The sequence below is a fragment of the Nymphalis io genome, chromosome 14 (assembly GCF_905147045.1).
Source record: "Nymphalis io chromosome 14, ilAglIoxx1.1, whole genome shotgun sequence".
In the NCBI taxonomy this organism is placed as follows: Eukaryota; Metazoa; Arthropoda; class Insecta; order Lepidoptera; family Nymphalidae; genus Nymphalis; species Nymphalis io.
The window spans coordinates 5,523,023-5,548,897 of NC_065901.1; the positions used below are offsets into that span (position 1 = coordinate 5,523,023).

A 25,875-nucleotide genomic window follows, 5' to 3' on the forward strand; every position below is an offset into this window, starting at 1 on the left:
AATGTAAATAAAAGCAATTGCATTAATAGTCAGGTTTTTCAGTTGGTTTAGCTATAACTTTTTATCGAGACTAATGGCTTTATATCATTTATGTGTACTTTAATAGTATTCGTTTTTTATTATTTATAGTTACGAGAGATCTTTATTATTTTTACAATCAATATCCCATATATTTATTAAAGTTTCTAGGAGTTTCTTAGTTATGTAATGTAGATACGCACTTAAAAAGATTTTGGGAACTTTTGATTTTAAGGTAACGCGCGGTTGAATATTTGATGACCCCACAATCTTAAGCTTTATCTTTTCGATCCGTTCCAAGCAATTTTCTTTTAAGCACAAAAAACAAATATGATGTATGTTTACGCTGAAAATACATACATATATTATCTTAATTTTCTGTAAAAATATTTTAGTACGACTAGCTAAACCTTCAACTTCGCTCGCTTTTATATTGGCTCATTAAAGAGTTTTTTTAAAAACCTCCTCAAAATCTATTTTATTTCTTAGGACAAAAATATATTAAATATGTTTTCAGTTCCATTAGTCAATCTGCTTAAATTTATACCTGTCAAGTTGACAGGTATAAGCACCGTGTCACCGGTTCCAACACAAATAATAAGACAGCGTAAAGCGTAAAATATTATTCTGTCTTTAATATTTTATTTATTTTTTACTACTATTTTAATATTCATTTCTAATAACTATGTACTAAAACAATTCCAATATTTATCGCTTTAAATAAAAAAACTTTTTTTGCACTATTACTCTATTTTTAATTTATTTATTTTTGTACTGAAACTTTTAAATTACTACATATATGTCGACGTAGCAGAAAATAAGACAGAAGGATTCTCTAAGTAATTACAAGAAAGAAAAACCTAACCGAGTATTGGGAATGGAAGAGAAAAACATGCGCCGATCCTAAGTAAATGAGCTAAGAGTAAGCTAATAGTTATGAAGATCATTCTTTGATTTCGAGATTCTATATAAGTGCTATCGTCCTATTTAGCGATATAGTCACATTCAATTGTTCTAATAATAAAATGACTGTAAGTTTTCATTAGATTCTCTAACGCTGAGAAAAAAACACGTTTATCATTTAAATACATTATCAATCTACTTGTTAGACTTTATGAATGTGAAATTTAGATATAATCTTTGAGATGTATTTAATATTTAATAAGACACATTTATTTATTGATAATTAGCTGCTCTCTTTTTTGAACTGATTTTTAATAAGTAATATAATCGAAATAGTAATTTATTCCAACAAGTTGTGTTTGCTTTTGAAATGAATTTACATAACTATGTACAAGTTTTAATTTTATATTATATGTTATTTTAGGAATTGCTTATGTAAAAATCGCTAACAAACTAATATATATATGTAAACATATATATATATATGTTTATATATTATATATATTGTTTATTATATATATATATATACAATATTATATATATATATATATATATATATATATATATATATATATATATATATATATATATATATATATAATTCAGTGGTATATATATATATATATATATATATAATATGTGTATGAGTTTTTTAAAGGTTACTAGAAATGTCCATTTTTTAGGAATTACTTATTTTCCTTTTTACATTTCTAATCAAGCGTATAGTTCGTATTAGAAGTGGAACCTACGACTTTCACATCGCTAGGCGGTCTATTAAGCAATTGGGCTATAAACTAACTTTATTAAATGTATAGATAAAAATAAACTAAGTTATCTCGTACCCGGAATTAAGCAGTGAATTAGAATACCGCACATTCAACGCATTTTTTAATATCACCGAAGCATGTTATAAGGTTCAAAGAGAATGTGGTTTTATAAAAATTGCTTAAATGTCTATTATGCGCTAAATTATGCTCTATCAATTAATCGTACGAAAGAATAATAACTTTTTTTTTTAATTTATACTTATCTTTAAAAAAAGGGGATGTTCTGTCGAAGACTTATCTGCAATCTTTTATATAATAAGCAATCTTATCTGCAATCTTTTATATAATAGTTTATGTTTCTATCAGATCTATACAGAAGCCAAGAACACAAAGTGGTATCTGTATACATCTTATTGGCACTTTAGTCAAATATATTATTTATATGAAGAAAAAAGTGTCGCAAATATTATCTAAATCTATAATCTTTGAACAAAGAATATTTTTTAGGGCAAGGACCACTGAATTTTCATGTGCTTAATTTGTATTAGTATCATTCAATCACAAACCATAACTTTGCCTTTACAGTGGGAATAGTTAATATGTAGTGATCGCACATTTCGGTATATGTGTATATAATAATACGTATGCTTTTAAGGAATCACTGTTCTTATTTACCCCTCCAATAAATCTTTTGTTAGGAGTGGGCAACAATCGTTCAATGGGTTAAGATATAAGCTGCGTTTGTCACGGACGGATTATATATATATATATATATATATATATATATATATATATAATCCGTCCGTGTATATATATATATATATATATATATATCTGATTTACTGTTTATATTTTTACCTATTAAAAACCTAAGTACTATTTACTTTATTAGAGTTAAATTAAAATATAAATAACAATAAAAAAACTTTTTTCAAATTCAATTATTAATAAAACGTTATGTATTTATCGCCTATTATTATAACCGATTTCTATATCAAATTTCATTAATGAGATACTGAAGTTCAAATCGTTCGAGCATCATTGATATTAAAAATATATTGAAAATTGAGAGGGATCGTTGAAAACAAAGAAAGGTCTAACATAAAGTGACTTGACAGTATTGAACAAAATGTATCCTCAGTTCATGTAATCTCTAGTGCAGACATTTATTTCCTCGAATGCAATTTTCTTGTCGGCGATTTTCGAGAACTTGAAACTACGACAGCGCGCACACTACAACCTGAATAAAAAATTCAGGGAAAAAAAACAAAACGATTTTTATTTTTTAATTGTAAAATAATATAAATTAAACGTGTCAGTAATAAGATTAAAATAAACTTTTTGCATTTTTTTTTGCTTCAAAACGATTCATTACATTTTTCTCTGTATAGTATTTATATTCACACGTGAGTGCTAGTGACAAATTCATGGATATGTTGCACATACTGATATATTAAGCCGCGTGGTTAACAACAGAGTACAATAGAGGCATCTCATATAGAATAGACGTAGACATCAACCCGCACGTGTTGTAAACGCCGGCTGAGGGAAATGTGTTAAGCACATCTAACAATATCACCAAATTAAGCAAACTATAAGATAGTTGCTATGGGGTTGTTCGTTATAATAATCTGCCAATAGTTTATTTGTTTTAAATTAAACTACATCGAATGAAAAAAAAATAAGATAAGGGCAAGCTTTCTTCTTCAAATCTATTAAAACATAATACGATTCAAGGTAATTGATTATAATCATAATTATGTTTTTACATTTTTCATAGATGATTTGAAATCAATTGTTATATGATAGACACATAAAATTGTCACATTTTTGCGCAAACAAAAAAAATACTTGAATTACTATTTCACTTATAATTAAGAATAAATGTTATATACTGTTTATAATAATTCATAGACATTGTATTAAAACAAAAAATTATTATAAAACAAACAATTTTTTTACATCTAATTGTACAATTTGTTTTAATTTTAAGCCTACTGTCGTCTTTGAGTGTCAAAATAAAAGCGGATGTACTCGACTATTAACCAAGAATGGGTTGCTTTTATCGCGGTTTATCCAGCAAGGTGAAAAAACAAAATGTATTTTTCAAGCTTTACCACCAACTGTGCTGTGGATTTACTAAACGATCATTTGAAGTCATAAATTAACGAGTAGGTGTTTGAAATTTCGCTTACTTCGTATTTTGTTCAATATTTTAAACTTAACAGGTATATGGAAAACTTTATCATATATTCATGAGAAATTGTCGTTGAAAGATTAACTCAGTACAGTAGTACTAAGAAAACGTATAAATCGCATTGTTTATGTAGCGTGTGGCGTGACAAGGTGACACATGAATAAATAATAAGAATAATAATAAAAGTAACAAAAGGGCATAATTATAAATACAACACACACATATACATATAAGTTGCACAAACACGCAAACATATGGTAACTTATATAAGCAGGCCTTATTACTATGTAGCCATTACTTTCACACGCCCTACTTCTTAATTCTTAAAATAAATTATGTTAACATAAAACATTAACTATTTAATTGCAAATAATATGACGATAATTAAAATCTGCATATTCCGTATTGAGTAAATAATGCATAAATGTCAAATGTCTATCGCGTCAGCCATTAAGACGTGAACATAACAAAAAAATATTTAAAATTCATTTTTAACGGACTCAGAAAATCAAATTGGTATAACATTTTAAATATTTATTAACATTACAATAAATATATTTACCAAGTTAAAGTTTCAAAATAGATATTTTTAATTTTAACATGTCTATAGATAAGTTGGGTGGTCCAATTCTACACAGTAAGCCAGTACATCGAGGGGCTGATCTAAGTCCTCGACGTCTTGTAATTGCCAGCACTATCTCAAACTATATGTGTTCGTATCAAACCGAATTAAAAAAATCTGGCACTTGACCGTTAAAGACAACTCTGATTAGTCATAAAGTTAGCTGTACTTAACACTATTACAACTCAGAATCAAATAATAAGCAAATAAAAATATTCTTTTTTTCTTTTCTGTTAAGATGTTAAAATAATAAATAAATAAATAAATAATAAATAATGTTATCTTAATTTTATTTTGTATTAATTTGTATATTTTTAGTATTTTTTTTGTAACGTAAGCTTTGCATGAATTTAATGAATTATTTAATTTTAATTTGTACCTATATCAATTTCAAACTATTTGTGTTATTAATTTTAATTTTATTAAGTGCATGTTTATTTTTTTATGATCTTTAATTTGTATCAATTTGGACTTATTATTTTTTTTTTTTAATCTTTCTACTCATGTTGCTATAATTATGTGTTAATGTATTTTTAAAACAAATATTGTAATTGTTGTGGCTACTTTAAAAAGCTTCACATGTTAGCTATTTTCACTAAATTGTTTTAAATTTGTCATTAAAACATGTAGTAGCTACTAGTGGTCCTTAAAATAAATAAAATAAAAAAAAAATAAAAAATAAAAGACGGGTGTTAGTGTGCGAATGCTTTTACGTTACGTAACATTTGACTATTGGGAATCGATGTCGTTGGCGTGCAGTAGTCTCGACGATGGTAGCTTCACTAGCGCAAACGAATAATTAATCGGTCAACCGCTACCGTTCCACTTTCCAGAAAATTGGGCTACGTATTTTTTTTTCATTAGACTTTCTCTCATAATTAAAGATATACTAGTTAACGCGCTAATTTGAAACGAAGTTCGCTTTTAAATCGATATTAAATTTAAATTAATTTATATGTTTCATAAATATTATTATTATTAATATACCAACATAACAAAATGTCGCACATATTTTGTTAGTTTACAAGGAGTATACTACAACATTTACAATAAAAACAAAGATAATTTGTGTCATCGATAAGCATAAAAATTGATAAATATAAGCCATACACGATATAAGTGCTATATATATACATATATATATATCAAACTCTAAAAATAGGTTTGTATTCGAACGTTTTGTTAAATGTATAATATTACTAGTAAATTATATTGCTCAGGTTTTAATATATATTTTTTAATATTTAAACACATCACGTTTCTTAACGTGACACGTTCGTATATAACAAGAATCTATAATCCTGTTTTCTATATTAAGGACAGGGTAACACCTGATTTGAAGCCAAACAAAGTTAAGAATAGTCAATATTGTTAAGCATATTTTCCAGGCTATGAATAATATTTAATAACAACTACATGTATAGTAATGTAATAAAAATAATTCCAATGGCATTCTTAGCGAATTAGAAGAAAAACTCGGAACATTACTATAATACTAGTAACCTTCTTAATGTATCCACTGACGAGTCGATTAGGTTATAAGCGTCTAATAGAATTTCCAAATATTCTTCTCCGCCAAGTATTTATTTACTTAAAATAGTTAGGCAGACTAGTAAATTTACCACATGGATGGTGGTTCACAGTAATTGACAGTGTAAGTAATATTTACCTACAACCTTAGAGAAGCTAAGGTGTAAGGTGTAAGGTCCTTGGTACCTTAATACTAATATTACCTCTGTCGTTAGAGTATGTGATAAAAGCTACCCTACCCGGATGTGCTCGCACATAGTTCTACCGCCAAGTGTTCCAGCAACTGGTTTATTTCTGCTTCAAATTACAGAAAAAATAAAATAAAAAATGCATGTAAGAAACACAAGCCCGACAACTTGAAAGGTAACGCGTGGGCGAACAGTAATTGTGATGCTTTCAACGGAACTGAAATGGATTTGAGTTAATGTTTTAGTAATTTACAAACACATTTACTGTTGCCTCTCGATACGTTTTGTTGAAAATGTATTCATTTATATTTTTTATGAATCTAAATTATGTAGTATGTTTTGTTTAAACTCGCATGTTAAATTGTAATTTTTATTACGATTTTAATTTTTATCATGTTTAATTCAATGAACAAATAGGTATGAAAATCAATTATTTTTTAAACATGTTTTACATAGATTTAATAGATATAACGAATAAATATTGATTTCACAAAAGCAGGACCAATAAAGAAATATCTTTATTTTTATGAATGTGTTTTAAAGAACTTACAGGACTTTAGTTGAATATATTTATTTTTATTTAAATCTATAAATTTATTTTCATTTTTTTTTTATTTTTTCGCACGCTAGTCTGTCTGGTAATGGCTTAGTCAGCTATCAATTTATAAGCATACGGTATATTAATATATTAGTAGCTAGGCGACCGAGCGGAGCTCTATGTAGTCGGCTCTAATAGTTATAAAATATTATTGTAAAAAATTGGGTTTTTTTAGGAGACACTCCTATATAAATAAATTCAAAAAGCAAAATTATCTAAATCAAACATTAAGCCAAAACTGTTAGAGCTGTTTCCGAGTTACACCAAATAAATAACAAAATCATAAATAAAAATTGCTAATTCAATGTTATATATAAAAAAATCTTTTTATGTTTTGTATGATAATTATTAGTTAAAATTATAATGTTACGTATGAGTACTAAATCCACGGATTGATACAGCTAAGACCAATAAAATTCATAAAACTAAAAACAAAATTAATAAGAAAACAAAATAAATTACATAAGTTGATCTAGTTTACCTGCGTCACCTGGTTCCGAGATCCCGTACAGGCCTAAAACAAATTTTAAAGTTTTCTTTTATAAGTTACGCCGATCGATATTTAATTTTCTTTTCATGTCGCAAGCGGTAGAATATTTTAATAAGAAAGTAAACGGAAAAGCGTTGAAAACGACACCATTCAATCGTTTCATTAAAAATTTATACTTTTAAAAAGTATTTTTTTTTTCAAAATACTAAATTAAAAAATATTAAAATCAAGAGGATAAAATTTTTAGTTCTACCTTTTCTTGAATCAAAAATTTAACATTCTGAAAAGTTCATTAAATGCTAATTTCGATCCAGTTAAAAGGGGAAATGGAGATAATCTCGACACTTTTATTTCAGTTTATCTATGTAAAATCCTGAGGTAATTACGTATGTACATAATGTAGTTAAATTAATTATTATCCCAGGGATTATAAGGAAAATAACTAAAGAAGAGAAATCAGGCCAGTGGAGAAGTTGGGCCAACGGATTTACGTGCTTTCCGAGACAACTAAATATTGTTTTGGCCGACATGCTAGCCACCGAATCGATGAGACATTAATACTAATAATACAACACTAAGAAATTATATGTCTTGATTTGTATAGCAATTTTTTTGACATTAATAAAACATTCCTGGTAACTAAGTGCAGCGTTAGATTATCTACTTTTATAAAAGCTACATGCGATATAAACATGTCCTAATAAGATTTCTTATTCTTGAAAATTTTTTTTTTGTTCATTTTTCCTGTTTAACACAAAACTGCATTTCAGGCCTCGGTCAGAAGTTTGCTTATTAAAGATTAAGGTTATGTATATCAGACATTAAATAGTTTCAACAAACTGAAAAAGCAACATTTTCTACAAACTTGGAATTGAAATCATAATTTATGTTTAAATGTAAGCTTATAAATCAAGTAAAAGTACTACTGAAGAAACCCATTTCAACTTACGTATTACTTTGACGAACAGAAAACTTTGAAAACGATAGCGTTACTTTACCGTTTGAGAGTAAATACTTTGGAAGTCTGCATTTTTTTGGCAACAGACCAACATGCAAATAAAACATTTGATCTTCTTAAGCGATACTGAATTGCAGGCCTTCGCATTTCTATCTATATTGATGTAAGTTAAATAATATATTTAAAAATAAAAACTCGTACATTTTACTGAATTATATAAATAGATCTAGAAGAATTCAGGCGTTCGTGTTTTTATTAAATCCAACCAAGGTATGAAAGAGTCGATAATTAATTCTTAGTTATAAATCATAATATATTTATTAAACTAAGATTGCTTATAGCTTATGATAAATGTCAAAATAACGTCCTTACTAATAAAAGTTGTATGGCGGGTGAATTAGATGTACATCGATATTTTTTTCTATCATTAGTAATTTAACATTAAAAATATAGGTAATTCATTGTATATTCAAAATAAGAAGATAAGTTGTACTCAATGTCACACGCACAACAGTGTGTGTGACATTAAATCGCAAATCTTGACCGTTTATGAGTAATGCGATAAAAGCAAAAAATTTTAATTAAGAAATTGCAATAAATTATAGCTAACAGTAACTATATTCGTGTATTAAAATATAAAATATATATGTTTTAATAAGAACAACACGATAAATAAATTTATCTACGGTTTCGTAGACAATGTAAGATATTTTAATCATGCGGATAAGATATTGTAGGATGAAACAAACTTTAAAGACACCTGCTGTTTCTGAAACATTGATCGTCAATTTAACTTTTACTTTAATTGGTCTTTGGTCGGTTGCAGTTGATGACGCAATAGGGGACCAATAAGCCATAGTATTTAGTCACATTAGTTAATATGATTTCTTCAATAGTCAAAAATATACGTAAAAAAAAATTTTCTTATTTCAATTTTTAGCACCTTTTGACAGGAAGTGTTTCCCCATTCATGCATACTGGCGTAAGGCCAAGAAGCGACAATAGAGACGGATTTTATCATATTCTACCTAAGTGCATACATGACTGCGTTTTAAGCTTGTACGTTTTAACACGAACGTTTCCTTCGTGCATTTACATACTTCATATAAAATTACCGTCAAAATGTAAAAGACGTGGTTTATACAGTTTTAATAAAAAATGACTTATTTTATTTACAGTACAATATTCATAACAACGTAATACAAAATATATTAGCTTTAAGTATTGTTATATTTATCATTATATTTAAAAAAAAAACCTAATTTAATTATATTGCTAAATATTTTAGTGAATATATACGAAGATATCACACAGGGCGTTCAGTAAGATACATATTAGCACAGACGCATCGATCATTATGATTGTTTTTTAAGTAATTTATTTGGTTCTAAAGTACAAATTGTGTTTAAATTTTATTAAGAGCAGCATAAAGAACATGCTTTAAAAATTTACTTTGCTAGTAAGCTGGCTTATTATGTTTTAATATTTATAAAACCGTTTGAAGTCGGTGCTAAGTCCTTGAATCTTTTTTTATTATTAATTGAGCTTTACATATTTATTTATTGTTTGATTCGCTCCGTTAACTGCGAATTTATCAAACATTATAAGAATAATAAATATTTACACCTAAATATATCATTAGAACAAATATTCTTATTGTTATAAATTATATTGCAATTATTTTGGGTCTTCGTATTAGCAGCGGTGGATCCCGCCTTCACATTTTTAAATACCGCATCACTTGGTCAGAAACATGTAAGCTTTTATCGCAATAAAAAGTTTCATTTTTATATTTTTACTTTAATCAATTAGTTAATTAAACAAAATATCAAAGAAAACTGAACTACATATTTATGACCAAAAGTTTCAACCGTGTACCAGGAAAGGAAAATTATCAAGAGAAAATTTTGGCTATTTTTAATATGAAAATTTATTATGACTTTATTATTTTATTTGCTAAATTCTTATTATTATTTAAAATGTCATTATAATAATCAAAAATAAAGAAAACTTTTCTTAAATAAATTGCAAGGAAATCGTAGAATTGTAATAAAAAAAAAGTTATAATGTTGTACACGATTCAATTTATTTACATTACTTAAATAAATAAGTAGTTACTTAATAATAAATAGTAAATTACACACACACTCATCATTTCATTTTGAGTCTTCTATCGTTAAAATATAACAAATAAAGAGCCCTCTTTATGTCGCAATACTGAATTAAAGATCATTCATGTACTCGTCAAAACTCACAACTCCATTGTTGGTAATAAAGTTTTATATCAAAACACAGACTTCTATTATTTAATAAAATATGTGCTGTCACGCTTCACTGCCTCGAGAATGAGTATTTTGATGAAAGTGTTTTAGCACAAACAAAAACAATTTAAAAACATTACAAAAAGAACTAGGTCAGTTCTTTTTGTAATGTTTTTAAAAGGATTTTTTCTATTTTAACTTAAGAAGTATTTCAAAGTCAGGAACAATGTTATGTCCCGTATCCGTAACAGCCTATGAATGTCCCACTGCTGGGCTGAAGGCCTCCCCCCCCTTTTTGAGGAGAAGGTTTGGAGCTTATTCCACCACGCTGCTCCAGTGCGGGTTGGTGGAATACACGTGTGGCAGAATTTCAGTGAAATTAGACAGGTTTCCACACGATGTTTTCCTTCACCGTAAAGCACGAGATGAATTATAATCACAAACTAAGCACATGAAAATTCATTGATGTTTGCCCGGGTTTGAACCCACGATCATCGGTTAAGATTCACGCGTTCTTACCACTGGGCCATCTCGGCTTATATAATTATGTGACGTCCACTTATTTGTTATTATGAGGAATCACTATTTATTGTACTTGTATTCACGTTATTTAAACTAAGATAAATATAGATTTCGTTTGGTCTAAAACAAAAATAGTATATTTTTTAATATTTTTAAATGAAATTGAAATTAATCAAATAATAAATCAAATAACTTAATTCTAAGTGAATCACTTTAAGCACTTGTTGCTTTGTTGTGATTTTGTTGTCCGACATAAAAAAACAAAACTTATAAGATCAGTTTAATTTCTATATATCTGTTGCAGCATTTTTCATCCAAAACGCAGGTTAAATATTTATGTTCTTACTCTAAACTCTTAACTAGATCTAATACGACAAATTCATTAAAAAAATTATGTTAAATTTCAAATCTTTCGGCGACAAAGTCTTTATCTTTAGAATCATTAGCGAGTTTCACTTATAAGTTTTTCAACTATATTTAATCACGACTTTGAAACAGCTGAAAATACACCAAAAGAAAGTTTATTGCACCGCGATAAGGAAAGAAGAAGTAATTATTTTGGCACATTTTAATTCATATTTTTACACTCCGAGAATATTTTGAATTTCGAATTTTAATTAAGGTTAAAAAAAATCAAATAATATGTAAGAAACAGGAGTTATTTCTTTTATACTTTCGCTCCGGACCGTGGGGCCTAAAAAGCTTTAATCCTTATCCTTATTACCCTAGCTTATTCATTACCCGTGAAATTGAAACACAGTTGTGTATAGTAATGACGTTTGGCGGTAGAATAACTCATGAACAATTAATAACACCAACCCAGATAATACCTAAATCTATACCTGTATATAATATATGAGAGCTATGTTAGAAGACGAATCTTAACCGATGATTCCAAGTTCAATCCCAAACAAGCATCACTGAATTATCATATGCGTTTTTTATGTTTTTAACTCATCTCGCCCGCTATGATGAAGCCAAAAATCGTGAGAAAACCTGCATATGACAGATGAAAATCTGACATTTATGAAAGAGTGGTGGAGTAAGCTCTAAGCTTTCATCTCAAAAATGGAGAGCCTTAAAGGAGACCTTAGCCCATTAGTAGGACATTTACGGGCTGGGTTACTCTTGGTAGAAAATATATACCTTTATGTTATAAGCTTTTCTAACCCAGAAATTTATTGCAGTAATTTTTTTAATTAAATATAAAATTATCTTATCAAATATTTTTATTTTATTTCATAATTGGCATTAACACGATGCGAGCGAGTTATAATTCGAATGTTGCTTTAATACAGTATTTCAGAAATACTTTAGCATGAAAATTTTGTTTTCCTTTCGGGTCAACGTCAATTCTTTTTGTGCAGAATTCTGTAAATGCTGAATATTTATTCGACTAGAAACTATAGCGGTGCATTGATGATATTGGAATTATATCCATTTCTTGGTAAGCAAGGAATTTCTAAACATTGTTTCAAATAGTGTTTATATTCATACGTAAATAAATATGGAGTAGATACGAACTTTTTACTAAAGATTGCTTTAGTGGAGAAATTGTTTTTTCGAGCCGCTTAAAGTCATAATCAACACAAAAGGTAATATATTAAAGTAGAAATAAGAAGATTATTTCAATAAAATGTTAAGATTCTATTAAAATAAATTCAATTTGATATTTATTTAATAGCTCATCCACGCAGTTTCAAGTAAGTCTCAATAAATAAATTATTTAACTCAAAAAGATTTAATAAAATTAAATAAGCAGATCCTGAGATTAGCACGTTTAACAAACACACTTCTTAGTTTTATATAACAATATCAATAAAACAATCTTTTTTCTAAGGCGGTCTGAAAGAAATTTCATAGTACCAAACGCCTACCTAATTATTGCGCAATTTGTATTTGTATCTTTGAGATGTTCACAACTTAAATATTTTATATTAAGCTGACACGAAACAAATTTGATTCTCAAACTAAGTTAGAAATGAGACGGTAATGGAAATGGTCCGGTCCAGACGAACAGTTTTATAGGAATTTCTTGTTTATTACTGCATATTTCAAATCAAAGTTATAATGTAATCTTATATTTAAAATTTAGAAGATTTGAGAATTGTTTTACTATAATATTTACTTTTAATTTATGGAATTATAATAAAGAAATCTTAAGGTATATTTTGCATTGAATCTTACGTTATTATATTTTACACTATTCACTTCAGCTTAAAAATAAAATTGATATTGTCGATAAGAGCATAAATGGAAAAGCTATCTGGTTAGTATACCGTTTTATCTATCATTGTTAGCACAAAGGAGTGCCTGTCAGTTTTAAAGGATTTCGGACCCTATTTAAACAACATTTGTAAATACACTTAGTTCATCTAGATAAATTGAAAGACTATTAAAGATATTGTTATATCATTAGCTTTGATATTTCCAGATAATTCTTTGAATTACATGTTTGTTAAATCATAATCGATAATGATTATAGTGAATTATAATTTTAAAAAAAATACATTTCAGTTTTTAGGTTGTTCCTCTGTATTATTATTACAAATAAACAATATTTTAAATTAAATATTTATTTTATTGAATATAAGAAAAGTGGTAAATAAATATCTGAAAGTATTGACAGTGATTTTTGCATATTTTATTTTCAGTAGAATCAGAACTTGCAAAAATGAGAAGTGCTACCCGTTTTATGCATTATATTTTAGGGTACGTGTACATTCTTAGTCGGTCTTAGTCTTAGATACTTATAGTAACACACACAAATGGCTTGATTTAAAAAAAAGCTGTTAGATGTGATTAAGGTATGCCTTGAGAGCAGAAGAAATTATTAGAAAATGTAAAATGTGGTTTGAATTTTTATTAAATGAATACATAAATAATTATTCTTTGAATTAATAAAGCAAACGATTACACTGAAAAACAAAAAATGCTATTTCACATAAAAACATGACTTACAAAAACTTATTTAATATATATCAACCAAAAATATATTTATTTTATTTAAATTACAACCTATTTTAATGAAAGTATACCAGAATGTTACATTTCTTATCAAATTAATTATTATTATTATTGATTATAATAATTAATTCAAAAATCCAAGTCAAGTATCAAGGTTACATTTCAACAAAGAAAGTCTGTAATGTAAAGTAAAGAGAGCCATTGAATCACGGAAAGTCGATAAAATTAAATTTTAATAATATGTATTACCTATTTTGCACAGCTCACATCATAAATTTTTAATCACAGGTCTGCGGTATTACAAAATCACAGTTTACCCATATGTTACACCCATATTACACATATTTCCTATAATAACTTTCCCTAATTATATTTGTCAGTAAGAAATTAAACAAGGACTGTAATGATCATTTTGTTTGTAATTTTCAGTTCTGAAATACATATTTTTTAGTGGGGCAAAAATGACTCCATGAATTGTTAAGGGCTTAGAAAGGCCGGAGTCAATACACTGAATTGGCTTCCAACACTTGCCATGGGATTCGACTGTAACATTAATAAGTTAGTTATAAAATCTTTTTTAAATGCAAGTTTTGGTTTAGCATGATACAATACCAACAATAAAAAAAAAACTGTAAAATTTCGAGTCATCGGTTGGTTGTAAATAAAAATTAAAAAAAATAATAATCGGTTGCTTTATTTAATTTAAGCACATTTTCAGTCATCGGTTTGTGTTCAATCTAGTCTAATATTTGGCCCTATTGAAACTGAAGAGATGCCGAGCCTCTGATGAAAAACTGATTCACAAGATTGACATGATAGATAAAATTGACACTTATTTCGAGGGCTTAAATATCGCTAATGTAGTTGAACATTTCGGTCGCAAATCTTGAAACGAAGACTGACACTAAACCTGTATTTAGAGGACATTCACCTCGAAACACGCAAACATTTCAGCAAATCTATTCTATAAAGAGAAATGTTGACACTATCTATGTTCGAACCGTTCGTAAAATATCGAAAAGCGATTTAAGGTTATAAAAATTTTGATGTATGCTTTAAATATTATAATAATTGTATTCAAAGTCACATATCACTTTTCGGCTTATAATAATGGAGTTTCGATTTTGTTGGCAGAATACCTCGACTACACAACGACTACGAACACGTTTCATAAGGGCAACCATTTATTTACATACTTATTAAACAAACAAATTGTAAGCCTTGCGAAACCATTACTAAAATTTGAAAATCCTGGTGAAGAGATAGACGATAACAAAATGTTAGATACCTTTGAAAATTATTAATGCTTAAAAATAACGTAATATCCTTACTTTTTTTGTCATACTTTAAATTTTCTACATTTATTTTAGAAAATTTTACAATACATATAAAACCTAACTGAGTTCTATTTTAAGTGCCTTTCTCGTATTTTAGTTGATTTTTGATATTGTTTGTATGGCATACATCAGATAATATAACCCTTTACTGCTTTGTATTAATAAATATAATAAAATCAATAACTTCTAATGTTTTATGTTAATAATAATAAAACTATCATATATATTAGTTCTAAATGCAAATTTTATTCAAACTATCTATAGAAATAATGTGGTAATTTCTATGGAACTTCGCGCACATTTTCATGTTAATTAGCGTGATAATGTTGTTATGTTCAATAAATTACTCGCACGAACTGTTCTACTATTAATTATTATTTGTTACAATTATGTTATACGTTGTGCTTAATGAGGGTCGTTGACCTCATGATTTATGACAAAAGACTGCTCTATCTCTGATTTGAAATTTGAACTTTTTGAAGCTAAGCTACCTTAGCCGAGCAAACTTGCCATAATAAGATGCAGTCATCTTTATCTATAGTCATTAGTATCTATAGCATTTCTTACATTAATGTCAAAGTCAGTCACTCACACGACAGTAAGATACAAAAACATAATCAGTATTTTGTTTTTATTAAAACTGTCTCGCAAATCTTTAACTGAAATAGAAGGTGTTATTTGGCAGGGCGCCAATTAATAAATATGCGGTTCTTACTCAGAACCTTCTAGAACAAAGTCATTGTACTGTGTTTATTTTTAGTTTAGTATAAATACAAGCTACTGTAATTTTACTTTATATATACATGAAATGATAGTGCACATGCAGATACAATTATTTTGACTATCTCCTGGGAAATAACAGATTGTCGAGATACAAAGTAAAAGTCGTTGTCATAACGATTTAAATAAAATACATAAAATGTTTGGGATGAGCTCAGGGAGACATGAATGATACATTCAAAAATTTAGTGTCCGTATAAGACTTAAAAATTTCAAAAGTATTATAATTTCTGACGCAGCTCTTATATATACTGTTCACATAATAAATTAATAATAAGAAATAAATATAATTTAATTTAAAAAAACCCGATGAGTTTCTTTCGCCGGTTCTTTTCAGGTCTGAGGTGTTTATTTCCGGTGGTAGATTTATGACAATCAATAAGCAAGTGTAACCCTTCTATATTGAATAAATATTTTTGACTTTGACTTTGACATCTGACTTATAATCCTAAAATTTGTAGAAAAGGGTTTTTTTAAAGCTTACTATTAGCTCTCACGTACATAGGGAAAGGAAGTAACGTCACAAATGAGGAAACATTTTAAAGCATAGCTTTACGAAAAGATCTTTTAGCATATGTTCATCGATAATATACACTAAAAGCAAAATGTGATACTTCAAGTAGCTTCATACCTAAAGGTATCAAGCCAATCTTTCCCCCTCCTATTATAATAGTTGTGATAGAATTTACAGAACAGATTGTTACAAAAAAATAACAATCTAAAGTTTTATTTCACGACATTTTAGTGTAATAAAAAGATAATAATCAAAAAACATTATATAAAATAATATTGTGATGTTAAAAAGCTTTATCATGAAATAAGTCTTTGGGTTTGAATATCGTCAAGAGATCTTTTGGATCGCCATCGCTGTCAGCAGAACAGAAACTTCGTATTGAATTTTCTACTATGCATTTACCCCTGGACATATAATATTATATATATGTAAATAGTTTAAAGTCTATAACACTCGTATGGGCAATGTAAACAAGACGTATGAAAAAGTGATTATGTTACCTGAAATGATGCCGTAATCAGTTAAAAAAAAGTTCTTTTTTTCAATAAACTGTCGACGTTATTTTTATAGTTACACAAACAATTGTGTATTTATGGCATGTGTCTTTGTTTCTTAAATTACAGGATATGATTTTATTTATGTTTTTGGTAAGTTAAACTTTTTTAGGATACGATAAAAAAAACCTATACAATTTTAATTTCTATAATAATATAAATATAATAATAATTAAAACCGGGCGAAGTCGCGGGCGAATACTAGTAACCTTATAAATTTGTAAGCTACATTTTTGTACTCTTTTAATAAAACAAAGTTACAAATGGAATTTTTTTTATTTCATTATATTTTTCCATAGCTGTTGATAAGTATTTCAGTAAAAACTCGTAATTAATGGACAAAAAGGTTCCTTTAAAGGTTTGAAGTTTATTTCGCCACGTTGCTCTATGAGTGTTCGTATATAAAATATACATAAGGCAGTTTTATACGCTATAATATTATGTTTCCTCACGTTATTATTTTTTTTACGGAAAACAATTATTTACTTTAATGAGCTTGCCTGGTTTTGAACCGGCGATATTTCAGGTTAAGGTTTAAGGGCTATTTCACTGGGTCATGTTTGCAATATATTTATTTACGCAAAACTTTTCGGGCGGAAAATCTTGAAACTATAAAAATCGATATTATTTATGGCAAGGCTTGAACAATGACTAACGACTGCGTTTCCATAACAAAAAGAAGCTAAAATACTGATTGCGATCTTGGCGCAAGGGAGGTGCCAAGTTTGTAATAAATGGGAGAAAAATCGGAGTTCCTCCGCAGAGACTATGACTTTTTTAGAAATGGCAAAATAGATTACGTATACTCGTTGATACAATACGACTACCTTGTGAATGTTTGTACGATTCGATTCTGATAAGCTCTAGATTTGTTAGTGAAAAAACAACTAAAAAAATGTTAACATATTTTTCTTGTTTTACTTTCTTTAATATAAAAGGAGTCTGTCCACAAAACATAGTTTTTATAACACGTCGAATAAATTAAATTAAAATCAATGTCATAATTTCTATCCGATATCATAAAAAATTAAAAAAAGACATTCGTGCATAAATTATATGTATCTATTAAAGATTACTTTCCAATGTCTGTGAGAATTAATAATAAGAAGTACTGTCGCATTAAAAAAAAATTGAATAACCTTTCTACGTGTTTTACTAGGAAACACGCCACTCAGGCTATTATTTTTAAATTATAAAAATTTCCATAATAATTATTTATTAATATCGATGACATAAATTCTTCTTCGCACTCTTGTCAGAGCGGCCATGGTCGTCATGTAGTGTCACAATTGTTCGGTGCAGATGTTATTCGCCTTACGAGCGTTTGACATTGTCCGTTATGTGGTGAGCCTGGGGTTGCAAGTCGTCTCTTGGCGGTCATTTGACCGCCAACAGACAACTTTATTTAGTCGGTCAATTGTATGGGCATCCTTCCACAAGATCTGGTGCTATCCACCTTGCCTTAAAGGACAACGTTATCTATGGAGTCATTTCCTTGCCGGGAGACATGTCCAAAGAATTTCCGATCCTCTAAAAAATGTATCAGAAACAGACACTGACACCAGAGAAGTTATGAATGGAAGGCAAGAATTGGATGGAATATTATATATTTAGTAAAGATTTTTCTACTATTACTCCAACTGCGAACGGAACAAAGAGTAATGAGAAAAAAAAACAGATATTGTCAAAAGCAAAGAAATTATTAATCTTTTATCAATTCTTCCATTGCTTTTTATATTATTTGTGATAAAATATTATATTATCATCAACCCATTTTATTTAACAAAATTTAAAAGACAATTTTTTTCTACTCCCTCTTAATTTTAAAAATAGGAAACAAACCTCTTTTAAATACACCATTCAGCATTTTTACTTTTCTCACGAGAAAAAAACTTAAGCAATTCAACCACAAGCAGGCTCTCACAATACACGTTTAAAGTGATGAGAACTTAAATATACAGCCTCGTCTTGAAGAAGTCAGTGTTCGTTTTATAACATTTCTTAAAACATCTTTAATAGATATTTAAAAATTTAAACTTCAGTTATTGAGTTAAACTTTCTGTTTGCTTAATATATTAAAGGACTTAACAATATAATTATATATTATAATTCAATAGAGATTCGATCTTTGAAATGGTAGAAGAAAGGATTCTTCGAAATTTTGAGTTCTATTTACACCAGTAAATCGTCAACTACATTCAACCCGTTCAATACCTTTATTATTCGAATAAATATAAATGCTAAGTTCAAAAACTATGATAAAAAGCAAGGAGTTCACGTCTGTTTATTTCCAAACAGTACATATAAATTTAATTGTGTAATATGAACATAATATTTATTTGACAAAAGGAGTAACTTGTTAGTTATCAGTTCTTCTCCATGTAAACTTTAGTAGCATTGCATTCGAAACGTGACGATTTAAAAGGGCTCATAATAATCTACTTCAAGAAAGTGTATTTTGAATAAATAATAATAATAATAATGTTCATAAAAAAGATCTTAAACAATTAGAAGAAGAGCTGGTGTCTGAGTTAGAACATGTCTGAGGTAAACATGAACTTTAGTATTACAGTAACAGCCTGTGAATGTCTCACTGCTGGGCTAAGGCCTCCTCTCCCTTTTTGAGAAGAAGGTTTTGAAGCTTATTTCACCTCGCTGTTCCAATGCGGGTTGGTGGAATACACATGTGGCAGAATTTCAATAAAATTAGAGACATGCAGGGTTCCTAACGATGTTTTCCTTCACCGTTAAACACAAGATGAATTATAATCACAAATTAAGCACGTGAAAATTCAGTGGTTCTTGCCCCGGCTTGAACCCACGACCATCGGTTAAGATTCACGCGCTCTTACCACTGGGCCATCTCGGCTTTACTTTAATATTACATCATTTACATTATAGTTATAGTATGTACAGTTCTTTAGGTATAGGGTTATTATCACGTTTTTGGTATTAGACATACATCTTGTGTCAATAACATTAAGTTTTTTTGTTATTTCTGATATTGAACTAAATTATTGCTAGTATATAACTTTATGCAGAAGTAAACATGTATTTAGTGAATAAAAACGAATCTCTTCATTAATAAAGCATGAACACTTCTAAGGAATACTAAAATACCAGTTTAATCAATAACATTCATACATACGCGGGACTTGAAAACGTATAATTTATATATGTACCTAAACTATATATACCTAAAACATATATTATATTTGAAATCTTTGCGTATATTCTATGTAAATTATCAAATCCGTTTGTTTGTCAGAATTTTGTTCACAAACATGTATCAAGCTAAATAAAATCAGAACATTTGAATAAATTTCCTTATTCAAATAAATAATTTAAATTTTATAAAATATAAGCCTTATCTCTGTATGTACATATAATTCTACTTAAGTTAATAATAGCATTAATTTGTATTGTAAATTGTAGGGATATATTTTTAAAATATTTAGGGAATCGATGTTACATTATAAAACAATATACACGTCAGAATTTACTATAAACATAATAATTAAATATATATATATATCAAAATCTTCGCAATTCAAACAATTTCAAACAATTTCTTCCCAATTATGACATAAAATTATAATCTAATCTGGCTTTGTTGACATTACGAAAAATAAATGAGAATAGGTTCTTAAAATCACACTGGCATCATCATTTTAGAAGATTAAATTAACTGGATACCTACAACTGGTTCGGAGCGTACATTTAATTGAAATGAACCGTCACAGAACTCGGTAGTTACTCTTTTATGGTCTGTAATTAAGACCCATATATTACTATGCCACCTCCCTTACAAACTTCGATAAGAACAACGGGGTACTTTATTTATATTCATTATAAAAAATGTATTTTCAGTATGTAAATTATCGAATATTTTGAGTGATTAATTGTTGTAAATATATCTGCGGGATTTTATTATAACATTTGTATGTATATATTTATTAATCATGTATATATTTATCGAGTAAAGTTGCTATGCAAAACTTGTCTAAAATCGTTCCTAGCTGACGGGGTATTTTTCATCGTTAGTGAATAGTATGGCTTACAATGAGAATGAATATTTCGTTTGTGAATTTTCCTACTGTTTGTATTTCCCACTAATGTTAGGTGATTATTGATGGCTTTTATTCGCTTCCATTTTCTTTATCCTTCGTTACCTTATTGACTACAAATTGAAATTTATTTCAGTGTTTTTTGTGTTTTTTTTTTTGTAAATATAGAATTTCTTATTATTTATTTATGGCGATTAAAATAGATATTTTTTTATTAAATTGATGAATGAGCTTAAAGTTCATTTCATCTTTGTTTAAATTAGTAATAATTACATATTAATATATTATAGTTGTATAAAATAATTGTCAGGTAATATTACAGAATAAAACTTCAAAACTTATCATAGATAAAAATTCAGAATTCGAAAACATGTATCCCCTTAAAAGTAAAAACGATGTCATAATCCTTAATTTATTTATAGAAGGGATAAATCGTGCAAATAATAAGCAAAATTCAATGCCATTAAATATTAAATTTTGACAATTAAATATTATATTTCGTTGCTTCATTATTTGATATTAATTAATCTCAATATCTAATACAATCAACTTATCTCACCTATTACAGGTAATCTTTATCGACGCCAAAGACATAAACAACTCTAAATGACTTACATGATTTGTTTACCAAATACGGAATAAATCTAATTACACCAAAATTTGAGTAAGATGTTTTATAAATCATTAAAGACTGAAACGGACCGTCTAGAGGACCGTAAGTGGCTCCTATTACTATTGCAAATTATAAAAAAAAGTAAAATATATCACAATTAAAGACTCTTTGTGCTGACCATAACACTCGCAGACACACACCACAAAAAAAACAGCATATTGTTTTTTTTTTTTTGACCACGATACTTTACTTTAAAAATAAATAGATTTTTGCCAGATGGCAATCGTGTGATAAACGAAATATCTGGTTATTCTCTTCTAATAGTAATACCATAAATAATTACGTGAATCACTAATCTATTGTAAAATCATAATTCCCGACTATATATATATTCACTTTTGTATGCTATAATTTTAGATTTAGGGCGCGGATATACGTAAGATGGCTTCATTTGAGTTACATTGATTAAGTTTTACGGGAAAGACTGAAAATATACTTTTATGTTAATCTACATCATATGAAGCATTTGCTCTTTATTTTAAATAAATAATTAAAAGCAATTAATATAAATATGCAAAGTACTCTCTGAATTTATTATTATTGCTTTTATTCCTTAATCTATCACAAGATTTTTATATTTACATCGGAATATTAAGTAACACGGGTAGTAATATTAAGTAACAGTAAGGGAACCTTCGGCTTATTTTTGCTTATTTTAACAATTTCTTTACGTAATGGATACGAGCAGATCGCGATGCAAATCCTGTCGTCTAAATAAATCAGTGCGGGACGAGACGTTGTGTTGAACGGATTTATGACACTTTTCTGAGCAAATATGGGGCTCAGGAGGTGTGAAGTTTACGCGTGGCATATTTATCGGTAACGCACAATTGAGCAAAGTCAACGATATATATCCACCTCTTAAGCGACACGCACATTTTTATTTATTTATTTATTATAATATCAACACCAACAAGACGTACACTAATAAATACAATTGAGTCTTTAAACATGACGTTATACAAATCAAGTGTCTCCTAAATTATAGGTGTTGCAAAATATATCAACATTTCGAGTTAACAAAAAAATTATAATTTTGAAAATCAAAATATATATAACAAATAGAAAAGACATTAACAATTAAATTATTATAAAATTATCACTTGATTGGTATAATAAAATGAATAAAATGTAAATATCTGAGAACATAACTGGTGGTAGGGCTTTGTGCAAGCTCGTCTGGGTAGGTACCACCCACTCATCAGATATTCTACCGCAAAACAGCAACTTGATATTGTTGTGTTCCGGTTTGAAGGGTGAGTGAGCCAGTGTAATTACAGGCACAAGGGACATAAAACCTTAGTTCCCAAGGTTGGTGGCGCATTGGATATGTAAGCGATGGTTGACATTTCTTACAATGCCAATGTCTAAGAGCGTTGGTGACCACTTACCATCAGGTGGCCCATATGCTCGTCCGCCTTCCTATTCTATAAAAAAAAAAAAAAACATTAAATTTTTTTGAATATTAATTATTTGATTAAAAGCAAACAAAAGTAAGAGGGTATTTATATATAAAGATCATCATGATTATCAATGACCGTTTGAACTTCACTTAAAGAATTCGTCACAAATCGTAAAAAGTCGATCCAGACTGCTACTAGTTGAGAAGACTAATTTCGAGCACTAAACTACTCCGTTGTTTGCTGGTTCATTTTTCAATCGCTTACTGAATTGCTTTTCATCGTAAAAACTTTTTCTTCTACTTTTTTCTTTTAATACTTATTTACTCTGTCAGCAAGTCTGTGAAGGGTATATAGCCTTTTTTGGATTGAAGGTTTTTATTGATTACATTACTTCATTTGGTTTTGCTAGGCATTGCATGTTTTTACAGTTTTTTTGACTAAGGGAGTAAGAAACCTTAGACTGTGACTGAGAAATTCATTCATTTTATTGAACAATAAGTTTCATTGTAAATTTTTTTTATGTTTATAAAATTTATAAGATTATAGTTATGAATAAAATGTGCGGTATGTGCGGGAGAAAAACTATTAAATTATTTATAAAATAAAATAGAATTTTCAAAAATTGTATTACTGTTATGTAAATGAAATTTCTACAGTTAAGTTTAACAGACAACAGTATAAGCAGACCTGATGGTAAGTGGCCACAACGCCAATAGACTTTTGGCACTGTAAGATATAGCAATGTATACACCACCAATGGGCCACCAGCCTTGGAAACTAAAATGTTATGTCACTAATGCCTGTAGTTTCACTGGCTCAATTCTTTTTCAAACACAATACTAAGTATTGCTGTTTGGTAGTAGAAAATAACGTGATACGTGGGTGGTATAAACCCAAACATATTTGCACAATGCCCTATCACCTTATGTGTATATTTTCTTTCATTATTACTTTTTTTTTGGTATAAAAAAAAATTAAAATGAAAAGTTTTTAATCTAATTGTCATCTAAAATATCACACGAAAATATACCTCAACATGATGGTTTTTGTAAGTAATGACTTCTTCTATAAACGTTTCTCTTTATCCGAGCATTTTCGCGCGAAGAGAATGCATGCAAAAAATAGGCTATAGTCATCAAAGTTAATAGAGGTTGTACAAATAAAATCCGTGCTTTCAACGCTTGTTTAATATTTGTTTGGAACAGAAAAGCCTAACAGCTTTCATCAAGCTAATACTTTTACACCTTTAAAGTATCCACTTAAAAAATCTAACTTACATAATAAAAAAGTAAACTTTGTTGGATTATCTTATTGTTACTTAGAGATAAAGTATGTTATACTGAAGTTGATTTTTTACCTAATTGAACATTCAACTTTTTGGTTTTGCATAAAGTAATTGTTTATACAAGGTGGTAGTAGAAATAGGCTTAATAAAAAAAACCATAAGGCAGTACCGATTGATTTATTTATGTCCAAGTAACTTGGTATTTTTAAGAAAACAAAGTACTTAATATCTTATACGACCGCTGCATAATGAATTTTATAAAAAATAACCGTTGAGTTTTGGATAATTCACATTTTACTTACTTATTTTCTATTTGCAAATACATTGCCGTGTGACGACGGCGACGAATATCACCACCCCATCTCATCCCGTGGGGGGCGTAGAAGTCGACCCGAGGGAATAAACACCAGAGAACGGGCAGCAGCGTCTCTCTGAGTACTATGACTAACTTACTGCGATCGCCAACCCGTCTGCCAAGCGTAGCGATTATGGCATATCCCCTCAATGATTCGCGCAACTAAACCACGGCCCCTAGTCCCCGGCAGCCCTGCTATTCATAGCCTTGGTAACAGCTGTGGTAACGACGGGGCAGGGGTGCTAAGAAGCCCCGGCAGATTTTGTATTACCAACACCGACGACCTCTGGCCCTGACAACATATATCACGCGTACACTGCGGACCGACGAGAAGATCATCGAACTGGAGGAAGAACTGGGCAGATTACACTGGGATATCGTCGGATTATCCGAAGTCCGAAGACAGGGGGAGGATACGATGATCCTGAAATCCGGTAACCTTCCCTATTTCCGAGAGGGCGATCAACTGTCTCAAGGTGACGTCGGGTTCATAGTCCACAAGTCCCTCGTTAACAACGTTGTGAAAATCGAGAGCGTGTCGACTAGGGTGGCGTACCTTATACTCAGAATCCCCAAGCGGTATTCTTTGAAGGTCATACAAGTATACGCGCCGACTTCGACACACTCCGACGATGAGGTTGAGGTCATGTATGAGGATTTGTCTAAAGCCATACATACCAATAAGACTCATTTCACTGTTGTAATGGGGGACTTTAACGCGAAGCTGGGCAAACGATCGGTGATGAGTTAAAGGTGGGACCACATGGAATTGGAGACCGCAAACCTCGGAGCCAGGTGTTGGCCGACTTTATGGAGAATATGATGAACTCCTTTTTCAAGAAGCCAGGTCAACTTAAATGGACCTGGGTGAGCCCTGATGGGAAAA

General features: G+C 29.0%; 1 protein-coding gene across 3 annotated transcripts in view; it reads right to left on the reverse strand.

Moving 5' to 3' along the window:
• The window catches only part of LOC126773339 (small conductance calcium-activated potassium channel protein), a 239,719-nt gene that overhangs the window by 92,398 nt on the left and 121,446 nt on the right, over positions 1 to 25,875 (reverse strand). The window lies entirely within an intron of this gene.